Consider the following 15,709-nt stretch of genomic DNA (forward strand, 5'->3'; position numbering starts at 1 on the left):
AGCCTAGCCCCTCTGCTTTTATTCTGGTTCTTACTGATCCTGCAGAGTTTCATTAATTGTTAGCTCTTCAAAGACATATTCTCTGATCTCCCTTGGCTAGATGAAAACCCAACAGTTACAGCCTCACATAGCATCGTGCGTCTCTCCTTCTAGCACATGTCAGAGTTGCAATTTTACTGGTGTTCGTATTAATTAATGTTTGTTCTCCTGTTTGCTCATCATAATATATCAAATGAAAGAAGGAAGGCAAATGAAAGAAGGGAAGGAGGGAGGGAAAGAATAAAGGAAGAAGGAAGAAAGGAAGGAAAGAAAGAAGGAAGGAAAAGGAAGGAAAGAAGGAAGGGAGGAAGGAAGGAGGAAAGGAAGAAAGAAAGAGAGAGAGAGAAGGGAGGGAGGGAGGGAGAGAGGGAAGAAGGAAGGAAGGAAAGAAGGGAGGGAGGGAGGGAGGAAGGAAGGGAGAGAGGGAGGGAGGGAAGGAGGAAGAAAGGAAGGGAGGGAGGAAGGAAGGAAGTAGGGAAGAAAGAAAGGAAGGAAGGAAGAAAGAAACAGAGGACGGGAGGGAGAAATTGAAAAACTCAGAGGAGAGAGAAAGGGAGGAAAGTGTGACAAAGAATAAAAAAAGGACATAGAGAATTAGACAAAACGATAACTACTCAGTGTTGGAATGATGTGAGATAATTTGCAAACTTGAACATTTTATAGTAAATCATTCGTAAAGTATATAGGAAAGGTTAATTCACTCAATACTTATTTAATATAATCTCTCATACAAATCCCTTCTCCAAAATTACTTTGTAGGGTCTTTATTTTATAAAGATATGGTCAGAAGAAATGCATGAGAACACCAAAACAAAATAAAATGACAAAAACTGAAAAAATATATTTTCAAATTATAGCACAAAGTGTTAATTTTCCTCATATGAAAGACCTTCTGAAAAATGAAAAGCAAAAGACCCACAGCCCTATAGGAAAGTAGACAAAAGATATGAGGAAAGAATTCACAAATAAACACAAAAACTTGCTCACATAACAGAATGTAATTAAAACTACACAGATGAGATTGGCATAAATCCAAAAGTTTGACAACATACTTTGTTTGGTTGGCTATAGGGAAATGGGATCTCTTATATTTTGTTGGTAAGAAGAATCTACAAGGATATAATCCTGATGAGGGAAATTTAGTATTAACTAGCAAAATTACATATGTATTTACCTTTAGGTCACCCTCCAATAAAAACCTTGTCTAAGCATCTATTTCAAAAATACTCTGGGGAAAGGCATATGGGGTGAAGGGTTCAAGGCGTTCCATTTTACTCCTCTCTCTACTTTTGTTACTTGTAAATATCCTTAATGGAAAGGTTTTAAAAATTAGTATCTACTGGTGTTTTCTTTTGACTGCAGTATTCTAATGCCTTAGCTTGGGTTTCCCCCAAAAAACAAAGCCTAAAATAAAAGCTGCTGCATGAATGGACTTATTCAGAAATGCGATGGAGTGGGGATGGTAAACAGGGAAGAAGGGAGGGTCCTGACAAAGGTTCATTGTTGAGTTGGCCACCACAAGAGGTTGCTCAAATGGAGGGACTTTGAGAAAGCCTAATGGAATAAACCTCAGGAGCAGACGCTCTCAGCCTCAGGGAGACCCCAGGGCAGAAGGGAAGCAGCAACACACTTGTATTACCTGAGCCCACGCCCTGTTAGGGTATCCCTATGAGAAGTCCAGCCTGTGTAGAAACAGTTCCTCATCTGTGATTGGACAAAGAGAATTCAATATGGTGCACAAGAGGTATGCACTACCAGGAAAAGGGATTATTCCCACCGCTAGAGGAGTTTTAAAACTTGACTTTGAATTGGTAGAGTGAAATGAATAATATGATTACTTTTAAAAATTTTGGCATTAAACCATCAAAACCCCAAATAAATCATCTTATTATTTCCAGTTTTACCAAGATATGCAGCTTTCTTAGGAAAGAATAATACATATTAAAGCTAGAGGAGTATATTATAGATGTTAAGAGTTCAAATATGTACCAATCTATAAGAATAAGCCAGCTGTAAATGGTTTTCAGTGAAACAGGCCTAAATATTTAGCATATTTAACATATTAAATATGCTAACGGGGGTGAGAGAGCATTTTATATATATATAATACAATATAACATGTGTACATATATTGATTTTGAAGGGAATGTAAGCTGGCATACCGTATGCTCCATAAGCATTATTGAGGCAATGATAGAACAGCCAAGCGCTCATTTTGAAATGCTGATTATTTCTCTATGCCAGACAGAAGTGGGAATCAAAATGATTTACTCTAAGAACTTTGACTGTATTACTGTGAAATCATTTATACACTATTAAATGATTTGAATACTCACCAAGTCTATAAGTCCCAAAGCTTGTTCCTTCACATTTCTCTGCATTTCTTCCACCAAAGCCAGATATTATGTGAAATAATGAGTCTGGAATTCATAAGCTGATAAAATTTTTACTGGCTTCAATCATGTGGGCCAGTTAAAAGTTTGCAGTCTTCTCAGTATGGTCTTCCCAACTGTACTCATTGCTGTTGTAACAGGATTACCACAACTTCAGTGGCTTAAAACAACAGAAATTTATGTTCTCAGAGTTCTGAAAGCCAAAGTCCAAAATCGAGGTGTCAGCGGAGCTGTGCTTCCTGCTGAGGCTCTTGGAGAGAATCCATCCCTTGCCTCTTCTATCTTCTGGTGGCAGCTGACATTCCTTGGCGTTCCTTCATTGTGGGTTCTGTCACTCCAATGTCACCTCTGTCTCCACATTGCCTTCTCCTCTGTGTGTATATCAAATCCCCCTCTACCTCTTTTGTATAAGGCCACTCATGACAGTATATAGGACCCATCAGGATAATCCAGAATTAGCTCTTTATCTTAATTATTCTCAGCTTATTCACATCTGCAAAGACCCTTTTTCCAAACAATGTAACATTTATAGGTTCAAGAGATAAAACCTGATGTCTTTGGGGCTGCCATTCAGCCCATTACACCAACCATGAGTTAATCAACTGAAGTAATTTCTGTCTTACTTACGGCTGCTGTAGAATAACAATTGAAAGGGAAATTCTGCTCTCCCCATATTAATCCCCATCCCCGCCCTCAGATTTAGCCATATTTTGTTTCTAAGGTAGAGGTCATCACACTTTCTTTGCAAAGTCTCAGATAGTAAATATTTAAGGATTTGCTGGCCATGTGGTCTCTGCTGCAACTATTTAACTTTGCCTTTATAGTATGAAAGCAGCCATAAACAATATGCAAATGAATGTGTTCCAATAAAACTTTATTTTCAAAAACAACCATCAGCCAGATTTGGCCTGTGGACTAAGGTTTGCTGACTCTTACAAGGTCTAAGCTTTTCTTGGGGAAAATGAAAATATTTCTGTATTTCAGGGTCTGTACAGAAATATCCCTGTGTTTCTGGAAGTGCCCTGAAAGAGGAAAGGGTGAATATGTTGAAACTGAGATAAGAGGAAGGCAAACTGTGTCAGGCATGCAGGTGTGAGTGAAGCAACCCACGTCCAGGGGAAAGAGATGTGGCAGCTCCAGGAGTATATCAGGTTCCTATTGCTGCTGTAGGAAATGACCATGAGCTTATTGTTTAAACCTACAAATATATTATCTTATAGTTCTGTAGGTTAGAAGCCCAACAGAGGTCTCACTGGATTAAAATCAAGATGTCAGCAGGAATACGCTCTTTCAGGAGGCTCTAGGGGAAAGTCCGTTTCCTTGCCTTCAGCTTCTAGAAGCTGCCCACATGCCATGGTTCATGGTCCTCTTACTCCATCTTCAAAACCAGGAACAGCAGTTTGAGTCTTTCTCACATCAGATCACTCCAATCTTCTTTTCTGCCTCCCTTTTCCACTATTAAAGATGCTTATGATTACACTGGGCCTACTCAGAAAATCCTAAAGTCAGTTGATTAGAAACATTAATCATTATTGCAACCTTAATTCCCCTTTTCCATATAATGTAACAGTCATAAGTTCTGGGAACTAGGATTAACGTCTTTGTGGGATGACTATTCTGCCTCTCACAGGGCATGAGCAAAACCTGTATTCTACTCCAAGCAAAGCTCAGGAAGTGGCAAAACTTCTAATGGGGATGACTGTAGAGATACAAAGAGGCTGAAAAACACACTGTGGCCCTGAGAGCAACTACAAATTTCTTGTGTCAAAGAAGACCATGTGAAAAGGCATCTCTGGAACCCAACCAGAGCATCTCTGCAGCTCTCAATAGACTTGCCCAGCATTAAAATGAACAAAACAATGGTGGCCATCATGCACTAAAGACCAGGGACCTCTTCCATTTTCACAGAATAGTGTGAGCCCCAGCTTCTTAGATGAAAGTAAAGAGTAAGTTCTAATAATGACTGTTACTGGATGTCCTGCCAGTCAGATGGTTGGAAACACAGAGCAGGTTAAATCTGGCTAGAAAAATAGAAGAATATGACATCCCTATTATCTCTATTATCTCACAGAACTTACTCATAGTTACTACATTATCTTCCAAAGTATAGATGTTCAATAATATGTTTCCCTTCTTTCTTCCTCTAACTTCCTAACATTTCAACCCAGCTACTCAAAAGCCTTTAAAGATTCAGCAGGTCTGAGCCTGGCTTTAAAGATTCCTCAACTAATATCTGATACAATGCTACCTTTGCAAATTCATTACCAAATATTAACTTTTACACATCATGATTTCCAACATAATTTTAATATTTTGTGTTTCCTGTTAATGAGTATTTTTATAGTGCTTTCATGCCTTGAAAAGCTTTTTCCATCCCATCTTTACACTTCTAAAGCCATATTCAAGGTCATTTGCAAGTGCTACTTTTAAGCAAAAATCCTTCCTTGATCTTTCCAAAAGAATTATTGGAGACCCCAACTCTATTTGCATAAACCTTTAACTGCTAGAGTCTCCTAGCAGTGTCAGTCAGATGCTACCAGAAAACAATAAGTATTGCAGCAAAAAGATTTAGTATAGAAGCTGGTTATACAGGTTTGAGGGCTGACAGAGCAACAGAAAACACTGAAGATTATCCAGAGATAACATGCAAGCTACTACACGTAAAGCTTGGGGAATAAAAAGGAGGAGGTTAAATTATTAGAATTTAGGATCTCAAAGCAGGGGCCTTGCAGATCTGGGACTCAGACCTCTAAGGAGGGGGCAGTGCCTGGTTGGTACTTATGAAGGAGAGCAATCAACTAGCTTTAGAATTCAAAGAAGCCGGAAATTGAAACCAGAGGCCATTGTTAAGACAGACTGTTCCTACTGGGGTGAAATGTCACTGCTGCATGAATTGTCATGCTAAGGTGATGGCAGCTGGAACAGCAAATAGGAATAAGGAAGTCCTTGTCTCCTTCTTGTGTTCCCGTCACTCTAGTGCTTCTTGGCAGAACCTAACAGGAAGCCAGCTGGCAAACAAGTCTGGGAAATACAGTTTGCTGTATCTTAGCCCCAGATTGGTAAGGCAGATGTACAAATGTGGAATTGAAATCAGACAGGGCAGGCATTCTGGAAGACTAGTGAGGGAGATAATTTGCAGTAACAATTATTTCAGTACCTTTAAATTGTACCATATAAAGGTTGACCATGTGGTCAACACATTGGGCTGGTCCAAATTCCAGTAATAACTGTTTACTTTTCCACCACGAAGCTTCCTTTTACAATTATCCCTTTCCACCTGTAGCACTAAGAGTATCTCCAGACACGAAAACCAAAGATCTTGTAATCCACCAAAGCTGTCCTCCTTCTCACGTAATACTCATCCACTACCAAATCTTATTCACCTTCTTTATGATGTCTTTATTGCCATCCTTATTACCATCACTCATTTCCCATCACTTTATATTTGGAAGGCTGCAAATTACCCAGCTGGTCTTGTTTCTTCCAATCTCAACAAGTCTTTGTTGAACAAGCACTCTGCAAAACAATATGGTAGTCACAGAAATAATTATATTGGAGAGATAATACTAGCACATGTTTAAAGATTACATAATCAGTGATATAATACTACCAGTGAATATTTTGGAATTCATAAACAAGAGGAAGCATTGAGACTAAAGGTAACAGAGCAAGACAAGAGATAGACATTGAGGAATTGTATAAATTGGTTAGGCAGAGGAGACAGGAGAAAAACCAAGGGAAGAGGACACTCCAGATTGAAGGACAATGTAACAAAAAGCAAGAGGCAAAAATGATCATGTTGATAATTGGAAGGACACAAGGAGGTAGGACTAATCAGACCTCAGGATGCATGCAGGCAGTATCAGAAGGTCCTTGCTGGGATGTTAGCCACTTTGTGAATAGGTACAAATGAACTGTTGAGCACACATATCCAAGTTACTCTGGAAGTACTAGTAAATATATTCCTATTTCATAGAGTCTAACCAGGACAGATGCATCAGTGTCTCCAGTGTCTGAGCACTATTCCTGATTCTGAGATCACAGACTGATAGCATTAGTTTCTCTAATGTCCAAACAATTTTGTTTACTTCTGTTGACCCTAGTTTGCTTTACTCTTTGTTAAAACACTAAGTATTTCTATAACAACTTTAAGTCATGTCTTTCTCATTTTGTACAGGATTTTTCTTTTTAAAATAAAATGATCACTTGAGTATCAGTTAGGATGTTTTTGTCAGCAAGGAAGAGAAGACTCAAAAGATGACTGGAGGGAATTCCCTGACGGTCCAGTGGTTAAGAATCTGCCTTCCAATGCAGGAGACACAGATTCTATCCCTGGTTGGGGAACTAAGATCTCACATGCCATGGGGCAACTAAGCCTGCGTGCCACAACAAGAGAGCATGCACACCACAACTACTGATCCCCATGCTCTGGAGCCCTAACACCACAACTAGAGAGAAACCTGCACACCACAACTACAGAAGCCTGTGCACCGCAATAAAGAACCAGTGTGCTGCCACGAAAGGTCCTGTATGCCGCAACTAAGACCCTACGCAGCCATATAAATAGATTAATTAATTAAATTTAATTTTTAAAAAAAGATGACTGGAGCAAATAAGGAAAATACGGTCTGCATGACAAGAAGACCCAAGGAGGCATTTCCACAGTTAGTTATTTCAGAGAGCTTTTTATATCACTACAATGATCCCTTTCAGTGTGTCTCTCTTTTTTCCCTCATTGCAATTTCGTGACTATTTTGTCAAAATTTCACTTCTGTGATTCTTCTAGACTTTTAAATCTCTCCATATAAAACTATTAATTTTTTCTCTGAACTTCCTTACATCTGTTTTTCAGAAGTTTATATTATATGACTATCTTCTGTGTTATATTTCTGAGCTATCAGATACTTAACATAGGACACTTTCTTCCAAAATTCTGTTTTTTAACACAGGAAGCTTAAGTAAAAGAAAAAGTATCTGAACTGAGTTAAAATTTTGGCTTTTTTACTTAGTAGTTGAAGAAATGACTTAACTTCCCCAAGTCTGATTCTATGTATGTAAAATGAGAATACAAATATCTCCTTCATAAATTGTGAGAATTAAGTGATGATGTGTGTGTCTGTGTATATGAGTATGTTTGTGTGTGTCTGTGTCTATGTGTGTGTGTCACCTCGCTCTCATTCTTTTCAAATGTCTAAAGTGTTGAAATGTCAAAATGTGAAGTTCTTCAAAACTACCATAAAATAAGAGTTACAAATTCCACAGGAGCTTGTGGCAATTGGCCTTCATGATCTGAACTATCGCTGTCCTTTCTTCAGCCTGTAGCTTTCTTTCTTCAAGATTTCATTGAAGTCCCCTCAAGCAGTTCAAAGCATGTTTATGTGACAGAGTCCATCTCTGCCATATCTCCCTCAGGACCTTGGAAAGGTTGGACTCCCCAGGGGCAGGACCCCTCTGCAGACACTGAAACATCTTTGAAAACTGCAATAGTTAATTTGCAGTCCTGCTTGCCTCTTTCCTGTGTCATTTCAAGTTCACAGTTTATTATACAATTTAGATAGCTGTTTTCCTTTCCAAAGAAAAGAGATCCCTCTAGTGGTTCAAGTGAGCCTCTACTTTTCAGTGACCAAATGAGAACAGGGAGAGAGAGCTCATTTAATTTCTAAGAGAGATGAGAGTTGATGAGCTGGGAGAAGAGAGGTGAGCTGCAACGTTAGTTAGGAGACCCAAAGAAGCATGATTTGATGGGATATCTTTCTTTGTTATGTTGCCAGCAAGCAAGGAGTTTTATGGACCTTTGGAGACTTGTTAGATCCTTGCCACTAATTTTATCTTTCTGATTATCATTTGTGATTTATTACCATTTTCTCATTTCTGTTATTTCAGCTCATTTGTCTCCTATCTGCTTCGCTTTTAGAAGATGTAAATTCCTCTCATATAACTGCCAAGCCCATATACTGCATCCCGTGCATAACTTTATATGGAATTAGTTGAGGACAAAGAGTTGGTTATCATTCTTATGTTTGTATTAAAAGAAATAGTCGAGAAAATCCATGTGCATTTCCGGTTTTGTGACTTTTACCTCATTAGAAAGAGAGGGGAGGGCCATGGGGTCATTTTTTTCTCCCTTCAGTTCTAGTGAAGCAGTTAGAAAGATTTTTTAAAAAATCATTCTCCATAGTCAAAACCATTTAAAAGAGAAGTGCTAGTAACCTGCACATTACAAAAACAATGCCTGAGATTTAATTGGATCAATAAAATCTTACTATCTTACAATAATATTTTACCCAATTATTCTACTGTGGACATTTTGCCAAAGTCATTCATATGCTTGGTATTCAGCTTTTGAATGGTCTGGTCACTTGGTTAAGGCTGAGTGTGCACTTCTGTCTCCTGCAACTATACCTCCCCTCCAACAGTGATCAAGCGGAAGATATAAGAATGAATGACACATCCACCATCCTGGGGTTGGTTCCTGAAGTGACCCTGGCAAGTAAAAAAGAAAAATATCCCATGTTCATGGGGATTTTGTGTCCCAGAGATTAAGGGACTGAGCAGTACTCATGCCAATGATTACTTATCTAAAAACTACTGTCACCGGTTACAGAGTATTGTTTAGATGCTAAGGCAATAAATCTTTTTTTTTTTTTTTTTTTTTTTTTTTTTCGGTACGCGGGCCTCTCACTGCTGTGGCTTCTCCCGTTGCAAAGCACAGGCTCTGGACGCGCAGGCCCAGCGGCCATGGCTCACGGGCCCAGCCGCTCCGCGGCACGTGGGATCCTCCTGGACCGGGGCACAAACCCGTGTCCCCTGCATCGGCAGGCGGACTCCCAACCACTGCACCACCAGGGAAGCCCAATAAATCATTTTTGAGAGTTAATGTGTTGAAACATATATTGTCCTTCAATATAGTAATCAACAGCAATGGTGGGTTTTGTTCCACTTCAAACTACTGGTCCCTGGGAAATTGAGAGAACACAATGTTTCAATGTCACAGTATATTAGGTGTTTCAGAAATTCCCACTACTCCCTCTTCAGTTCATGTTGAATGAGTGAAAAAGCAATCAGTAGATGGAAGAGGCAAAATCAAAACCAAAAAATGTGAACTGGCTAATTTCACAAACCAGGTATACTGTAATCACATTAATTTCAGGATGAATGTGAAACAAAGACCACCACTACTTGATATTCTTTGTCAATCTTCTATATTTTAGCTGCATTATAAATTATTTATATATTTAGCTGCATTATAAATTAACCCTATAGCTAGTGCTCATGATTCAATATTCTTTTTGAAACATTATATCTCATATGTTTGATTCATCCCTATTATTTTAGTTATAAAATACCAACCTCATGATAAAATTTTAATGCCCTCAAAGTCCACCAGGGAATACTGATACATGAAGCTCCTAGACTAGATGCTAAGTGGGTTCTTTGGGTCCTTTCCATTCTAGGAGAAGGATCATGACACTGTGATGATGTTACTAGCTTTGGTATCACTTATTCAGCAAACCATGTTGAGTGCCTGTAGTGGATTCATATTGTGTCAGTTGAGTTAAGATGGAACCACATTTCCAGGAATTCTCTTCACTGTGTAATTCCAAGTTACTATGGGCCACAAGTGATATCTGCATAATACCTGAGAGGTGGAAGTGAAACAGCAGCCTTGTTTTTTCTTTAATATTTGGAAGACCTATGCAGGTTCTCTGCTAGGCACTATTGCAACTCACACACATGGTGCCCCCTGCTGGCTCACCTTGATGGTGGAGGGCAGATCCCTGTCCACTGCTCCCCCTGCTCCCCCTCTCAGCTTCTCCAACTCCTGGGACAGGTGAATGCTTAGTTCTGTGACAAAGGACTCAAGCTTCCATTACAGGTCACCTGCAATATTGAAATTGGAGATATGAACAGACCAATAGGGGTTCTAGTCCATTCTTATGAGTTCCAGTCTCATCCCCAGGGGTTCCAGTCCCTCCTTGCTCATCATCTTTTCTTCCCAGGTGCCTTCCTTCCTAACTCAGATATAAAGACAACAGACCTTGATAGGCTCTTTAACAAGCTCCCACAATCATATAAGGTCAACTCCCTACAATAAATTCCTTGTGATATATCATTCCTAGTGGGTCTGTTTCTCTGACTGAACCCTGATGATACAGTGCCCACCATGAACACCACTACAACTGGTAGCAGGGATTTCAAAAATGAATGAGTCATTGTGGTGAAGAAGACTGTTTGTTAGGGCTACCATAGCAAAATACCACAGACTAAGTGGCTTAAACAACAGAAATTTATTTTCTCACAGCTCTAGAGGCTAGAAATCGAAGATCAAGATGACAGCAGGTTTAGTTTCTCCTGAGGCTTCTCTCCTTGGCTTGTGGATGGCTGCCTTCTTGCTGTGGCTTCACCTGATCTTTCCTTTGTGTGCATGCATCTCGAGTGTGTCCTCCTCTTATCATAAGGGCACCAGTCCTATTAGATTAGAGCCCCACCCTTGTGACCTTGTTAACCTTAATTACCTCTTTAAAGGCCCTATCCCCAGATACAGTCACATTGGGATTTAGGGCTTCAATATATGAATTTGGGAGGAACATTATTCAATCCATAACAAAGATAAACAAGTAAATGGGATACTGTAATTACATGTGAAAATGTTAGGTGCAGTTACAGAATGCCATGGAAAACCACAGGAGGGGTATAACACAGTTCTGGAATTGGGGGTTCAGAGATACGAGGATTAAACAATGTATCATCCAAAATGGGACCTTGTGAGAGTGAAAGGAGGCATTAAAAATAGACATTAATTGACAGATCTTCTTCGGGCATATTCTAGAACTGTCCCAGGGAAACTAGGAGACATAGGTACCCTGTTCAGAGAAAACCCTGTAGAGAAAATAATATCTAGAGTAAGACCTAAGGAGGAACAGAAGTCAAGGAGACAAAGATAAGAGGTGGGCAGTACTCCAGGTGATCAGGCAGAAAGAGCATAATGAGCAAAAAACAATAAGCTGGAGGAACAGTGGCAAGTTTGAGGAACTACAAGATTCCATGTGGCTGAAGTTTAGCAAGAGCAAGGTAAGCAGGATTCAGAAGATAAAGTAGCCCTTTAAGGAGTTTGGAGTTGGTTCTGATGGGAGATATGGGCCATTACAAGTTTCAGTCATGGAAATGACATAATTTTGTTTACATTTTAGAAACGTCTTTCAGAAATTAGATCAATGGAATATTACTCGGCCATAAAAAGAAATGAAATTGAGCTATTTGTAATGAGGTGGATGGACCTAGAGTCTGTCATACAGAGTGAAGTAAGTCAGAAAGAGAAAGACAAATACCGTATGCTAACACATATATATGGAATCTAAGAAAAAAAAATGTCATGAAGAACCTAGGAGTAAGACAGGAATAAAGACACAGACCTACTAGAGAATGGACTTGAGGATATGGGGAGGGGGAAGTGTAAGCTGTGACAAAGTGAGAGAGTGACATGGACATATATACGCTACCAAACGTAAAATAGATAGCTAGTGGGAAGCAGCTGCATAGCACAGGGAGATCAGCTCGGTGCTTTGTGACCACCTAGAGGGGTGGGATAGGGAGGGTGGGAGGGAAGGAGATGCAAGAGGGAAGAGATATGGGAACATATGTATATGTATAACTGATTCACTTTGTTATAAAGCAGAAACTAACACACCATTGTAAAGCAATTATACTCCAATAAAGATGTAAAAAAAAAAAAAGACATGGTGACTATAGATTATAACACTGTATTCTATAATTAAAATCTGCTAAGAGAGTAAAATTGAAAGGTTCTCACCAAAAAAAAAAAAAAAAAGACGAATATGTGAGGTGATAGATGTGTTAATTAACTAGATGAGGGAAATCCCTTCACAATGTTTAGATATTGATTAAATCTCCACAATGCACACTTTAAATATCTTGCAATGTTGTTTGTCAATTATACCTAAATCAAACTGAAATTTTAAGGAAAAAAAGAGAGAAATTAGATTAAGACAGCAAACTCTCACATTTCTTGACTCTTTTCTCTGATACCTCTTTTCCTCCTAGGACAAAAGGATATTGTTTTAAAGACCAAATAAGTAACAGCCTCAGGAAAAATAAGAACTTCCATCTATAAAACATAAATATGGATGATCTGCAAAAATCAAACAGGATCAGACAGACAAAGAAACCACCATTCAATATATGAACCCCCAACATCTGGAGAGACTAAGGAGCCAAGTTCAAACGGCTCTCATTCACCAAGGAGGGGACAATTGGAGTGTCAATAATGATAGCAACTAAAAGGAGTAAAACACATCAAATAAGTTTCAGTCTATAAGTCTATAATGATATTGTAATAAAACTAATTGGTTGCCACTTTAGAGCAACTGTAAATTATTTTGAAAACTGTTAAATAACGAGAAAGAGTAAAGCATTTTTATTGCCTTTCCTATATGAACTGTACCAAGAGGTAACCAATACTAAATGAGAAAAAGTTTCTCTTTATAGAAATAAACCAGCTAATAAATGAGGAAGAAATTATTTAATTAGTACCTCACCATTTGAGTTAATGGAGGTAGGTATTGATCAGTAATAGCTGCTAAAACCACAAAGAAAAACAAAAAAACTTTAGGTGCCTCTTGATAGAAGAATAGAACATGCCCTGTTTATTAATTTTGCTAAAAAAGATTGAATTTGAATCTAATTAAACCTCTAATCAAACCTTCAGAACAATTGCTAATGTATAAGATGTTTAGAACAACACAGGTTACAATCAGCAAAATGAACCTACATTAAAAAAGAAATAGAAGAAGACAGTAGATTCGAAGTATGTTCAGCAACATACCTACCAGTCACAATGTGTAGATTTTACTTATATCCTGATTCAAAGAAATAAACTGTAAACCAAAGTTGTGTTATTAATGCCACAATTGCAAATCTAAATATTGACCAAATATGTGATGACTAAACATTTTGAGTTTGGGGATAGATGAGACGATATTTCTAGAGAGCAGTTGCATCCGTAAGTCCAAAGCTCTTAATAGACATCTGGACTAAAAACATAAATGTGGGAATTGGAATCATCTATGGGTTTTTGCTGGACACATGGAAGTTTATGAGATATTAGGTTATGTATAGAGTAGAGTTTCTCATTTTTGGCACTGTTGAGGTTCGAGGTCAGAGAATTCTTTGTTGGGGAAGGCTATGCTCTGCCTTACAGGATATTTAGCTGCATCCATGGCCTCTACACAACTAGATGCCAGTAGTTTTCCTCCATCCAGTTGCCATAACCAAAAATGTCTCCAGACATGGCTCCAAATTGCCTCCCATTGAGAATCACTGATGTAGAGTGAAAAGAGGAAGGATGAAGACTTGAAGAATCAAAAGGACCTGTAATCAAGTTACATCTCCACCGTTGCTAACTCTGACCCTCTCTCCAGGCCTTCCTCTTCTCATCTCTAAAATGCAAATGACATCGTCTCATCCGCTAAGTAGCTGTGGCAATTATTTAACATGGAGAACACTTACTTCATAATGAGAACACCTGTGACATGCCTCCCTTCAAACCTGCCCATTGCTATTGATTTCCTATTCTTTCCTTTCTCCCTCAAAGTTCTTGGTCCAGTTTAGCTCAAAAAAACTCCAGAACACAACTTCTTTTTCTCTTATGGCCAAGAAACCTGAAGTTTGACTTTATAGCTATTGCCAAGCTGCTTAAGGATCCCTCAGAAACTGACTGTAAACATCCACCTTCACCTTCTTCCCAACCCTCCACATGAAGGTCCTTTGCAGGAAGAGAGATAAGTAAATAACCTCAAACAGCAAAGATGAGTTACTGTTGTCTCTGGAGTCCAAGATCAAAGCCCACACGTACACCTCCCAGAGAGCTCCCTAAATCTGACTAAGAGACAGCATAGACTCACTAAAGCTCTTTAGATCAAAAACTAAAGAAAAATATATTTTTTCAGTGAATGAAAAATATTTCACCAGGGGCAAGTCACTCTGTCATAAATGAGGCTCCATGTCTTACTTGGGCTTTGAGAAAAGAGTCTTATGTTCATGCTTTACCTCTATTTACCCAACATGATTTCCTTTTAGCAGTAATTAGTTCTATTTATTAACAGCTTTACTGGGATATAATTCACATACCATACAATTCACCCATTTAAAGTGTGTGATGCAATGGTTTTTAGTATATTCACAGAGACAGGCAACCACCACCCCAGCAATTTTAGAACATTTTATCACCACAGAGAGAAATCCCATACCACTTAGTTATCAGCTCCCTACCCCCAATTCCCTTAACGCTAAATGACATTTTTCTGTTTTATATTTCAGTAATCCATTTCTGTCTCTATAGATTTGCCTATTCTGGAAATTTCATGTAAATGGAATTATGTAGCCTGTAGTCTTTTGTATCTGGCTTCTTTCACTTATGAAATTATGAAAATACAACATTTTTAAGATTCATCCGTGTGGTAGCTTATATCAGAGTTTCATTCATTCCTTTTTAAGGTGGAATAATATTCCATTGTATAAACATAACACATTTTGTTTTTCTGTTCAATAGTTCATAACCATTTGAGTCATTTCCATCTTTTGGCTATGGTGAATAATGCCGCTATAAACATTCATGTACAAGTTTTTATTTGAGCACCTGTTTGCAATTCTTTTGGGTATATGCCTAAGAGTGGAATTGCTGAGTCATATGAGGAACAGCCAAACTGATTTCCACATCAGTTAACTCTTACATGAAAAATAATTTTAGAAAGTAGGATAACATTTCTTATGCCAAAACAAGATATCCCTGCTCAGTTTGGTTGAGTACCTAAGTCAAGTCTCCATAGAGGAGAGATGGTAGACATGTAAGGCAGACATGCCAACATTTTGAACTATTCTGCATTTATGCCAAATATAAATGCATTTACATTTTAAATATAAATGTATTTATTCTGCATTATGATATTTTTGTTAAAGAGTTTGTAAGGTGACTTAGTAACCAAAACATTACCTGAAACCTTGTTTCTAGGGAGAAATGTATTATAAGTTAAAATTTGTGTTCTAGGAAAATGCATTTTCCTGGTCACACACGGCCCCTGGGGCCACCTGACCAGGAAGGCTCACCCTCCCTATCTCATCCAGCAGCTTCAAAGGACATTTAACATCTAACATGGGACTCTACCAATCCTGGAATTTCAAGGCTGACTAGGTAGAAGGGAACTCTTCTTTTCTCATTTTCTTCACAGTCTAACAGGCTCTGGCTACCCATCAAGCAGTTA

At 38.5% G+C, this 15,709-nt stretch overlaps 1 long non-coding RNA gene across 1 annotated transcript in view; it reads right to left on the bottom strand.

The window, feature by feature from the left end:
- The window catches only part of LOC137224551 (uncharacterized), a 67,927-nt gene that overhangs the window by 23,445 nt on the left and 28,773 nt on the right, over positions 1 to 15,709 (bottom strand). Inside the window, exon 3 of the long non-coding RNA XR_010943380.1 lies at positions 5,816 to 5,948. This is a non-coding gene — a long non-coding RNA (uncharacterized lncRNA). The remainder of the gene's footprint in view (positions 1 to 5,815; positions 5,949 to 15,709) is intronic.

Source organism: Pseudorca crassidens, chromosome 5 (genome assembly GCF_039906515.1).
Source record: "Pseudorca crassidens isolate mPseCra1 chromosome 5, mPseCra1.hap1, whole genome shotgun sequence".
Lineage (NCBI taxonomy): Eukaryota > Metazoa > Chordata > Mammalia > Artiodactyla > Delphinidae > Pseudorca > Pseudorca crassidens.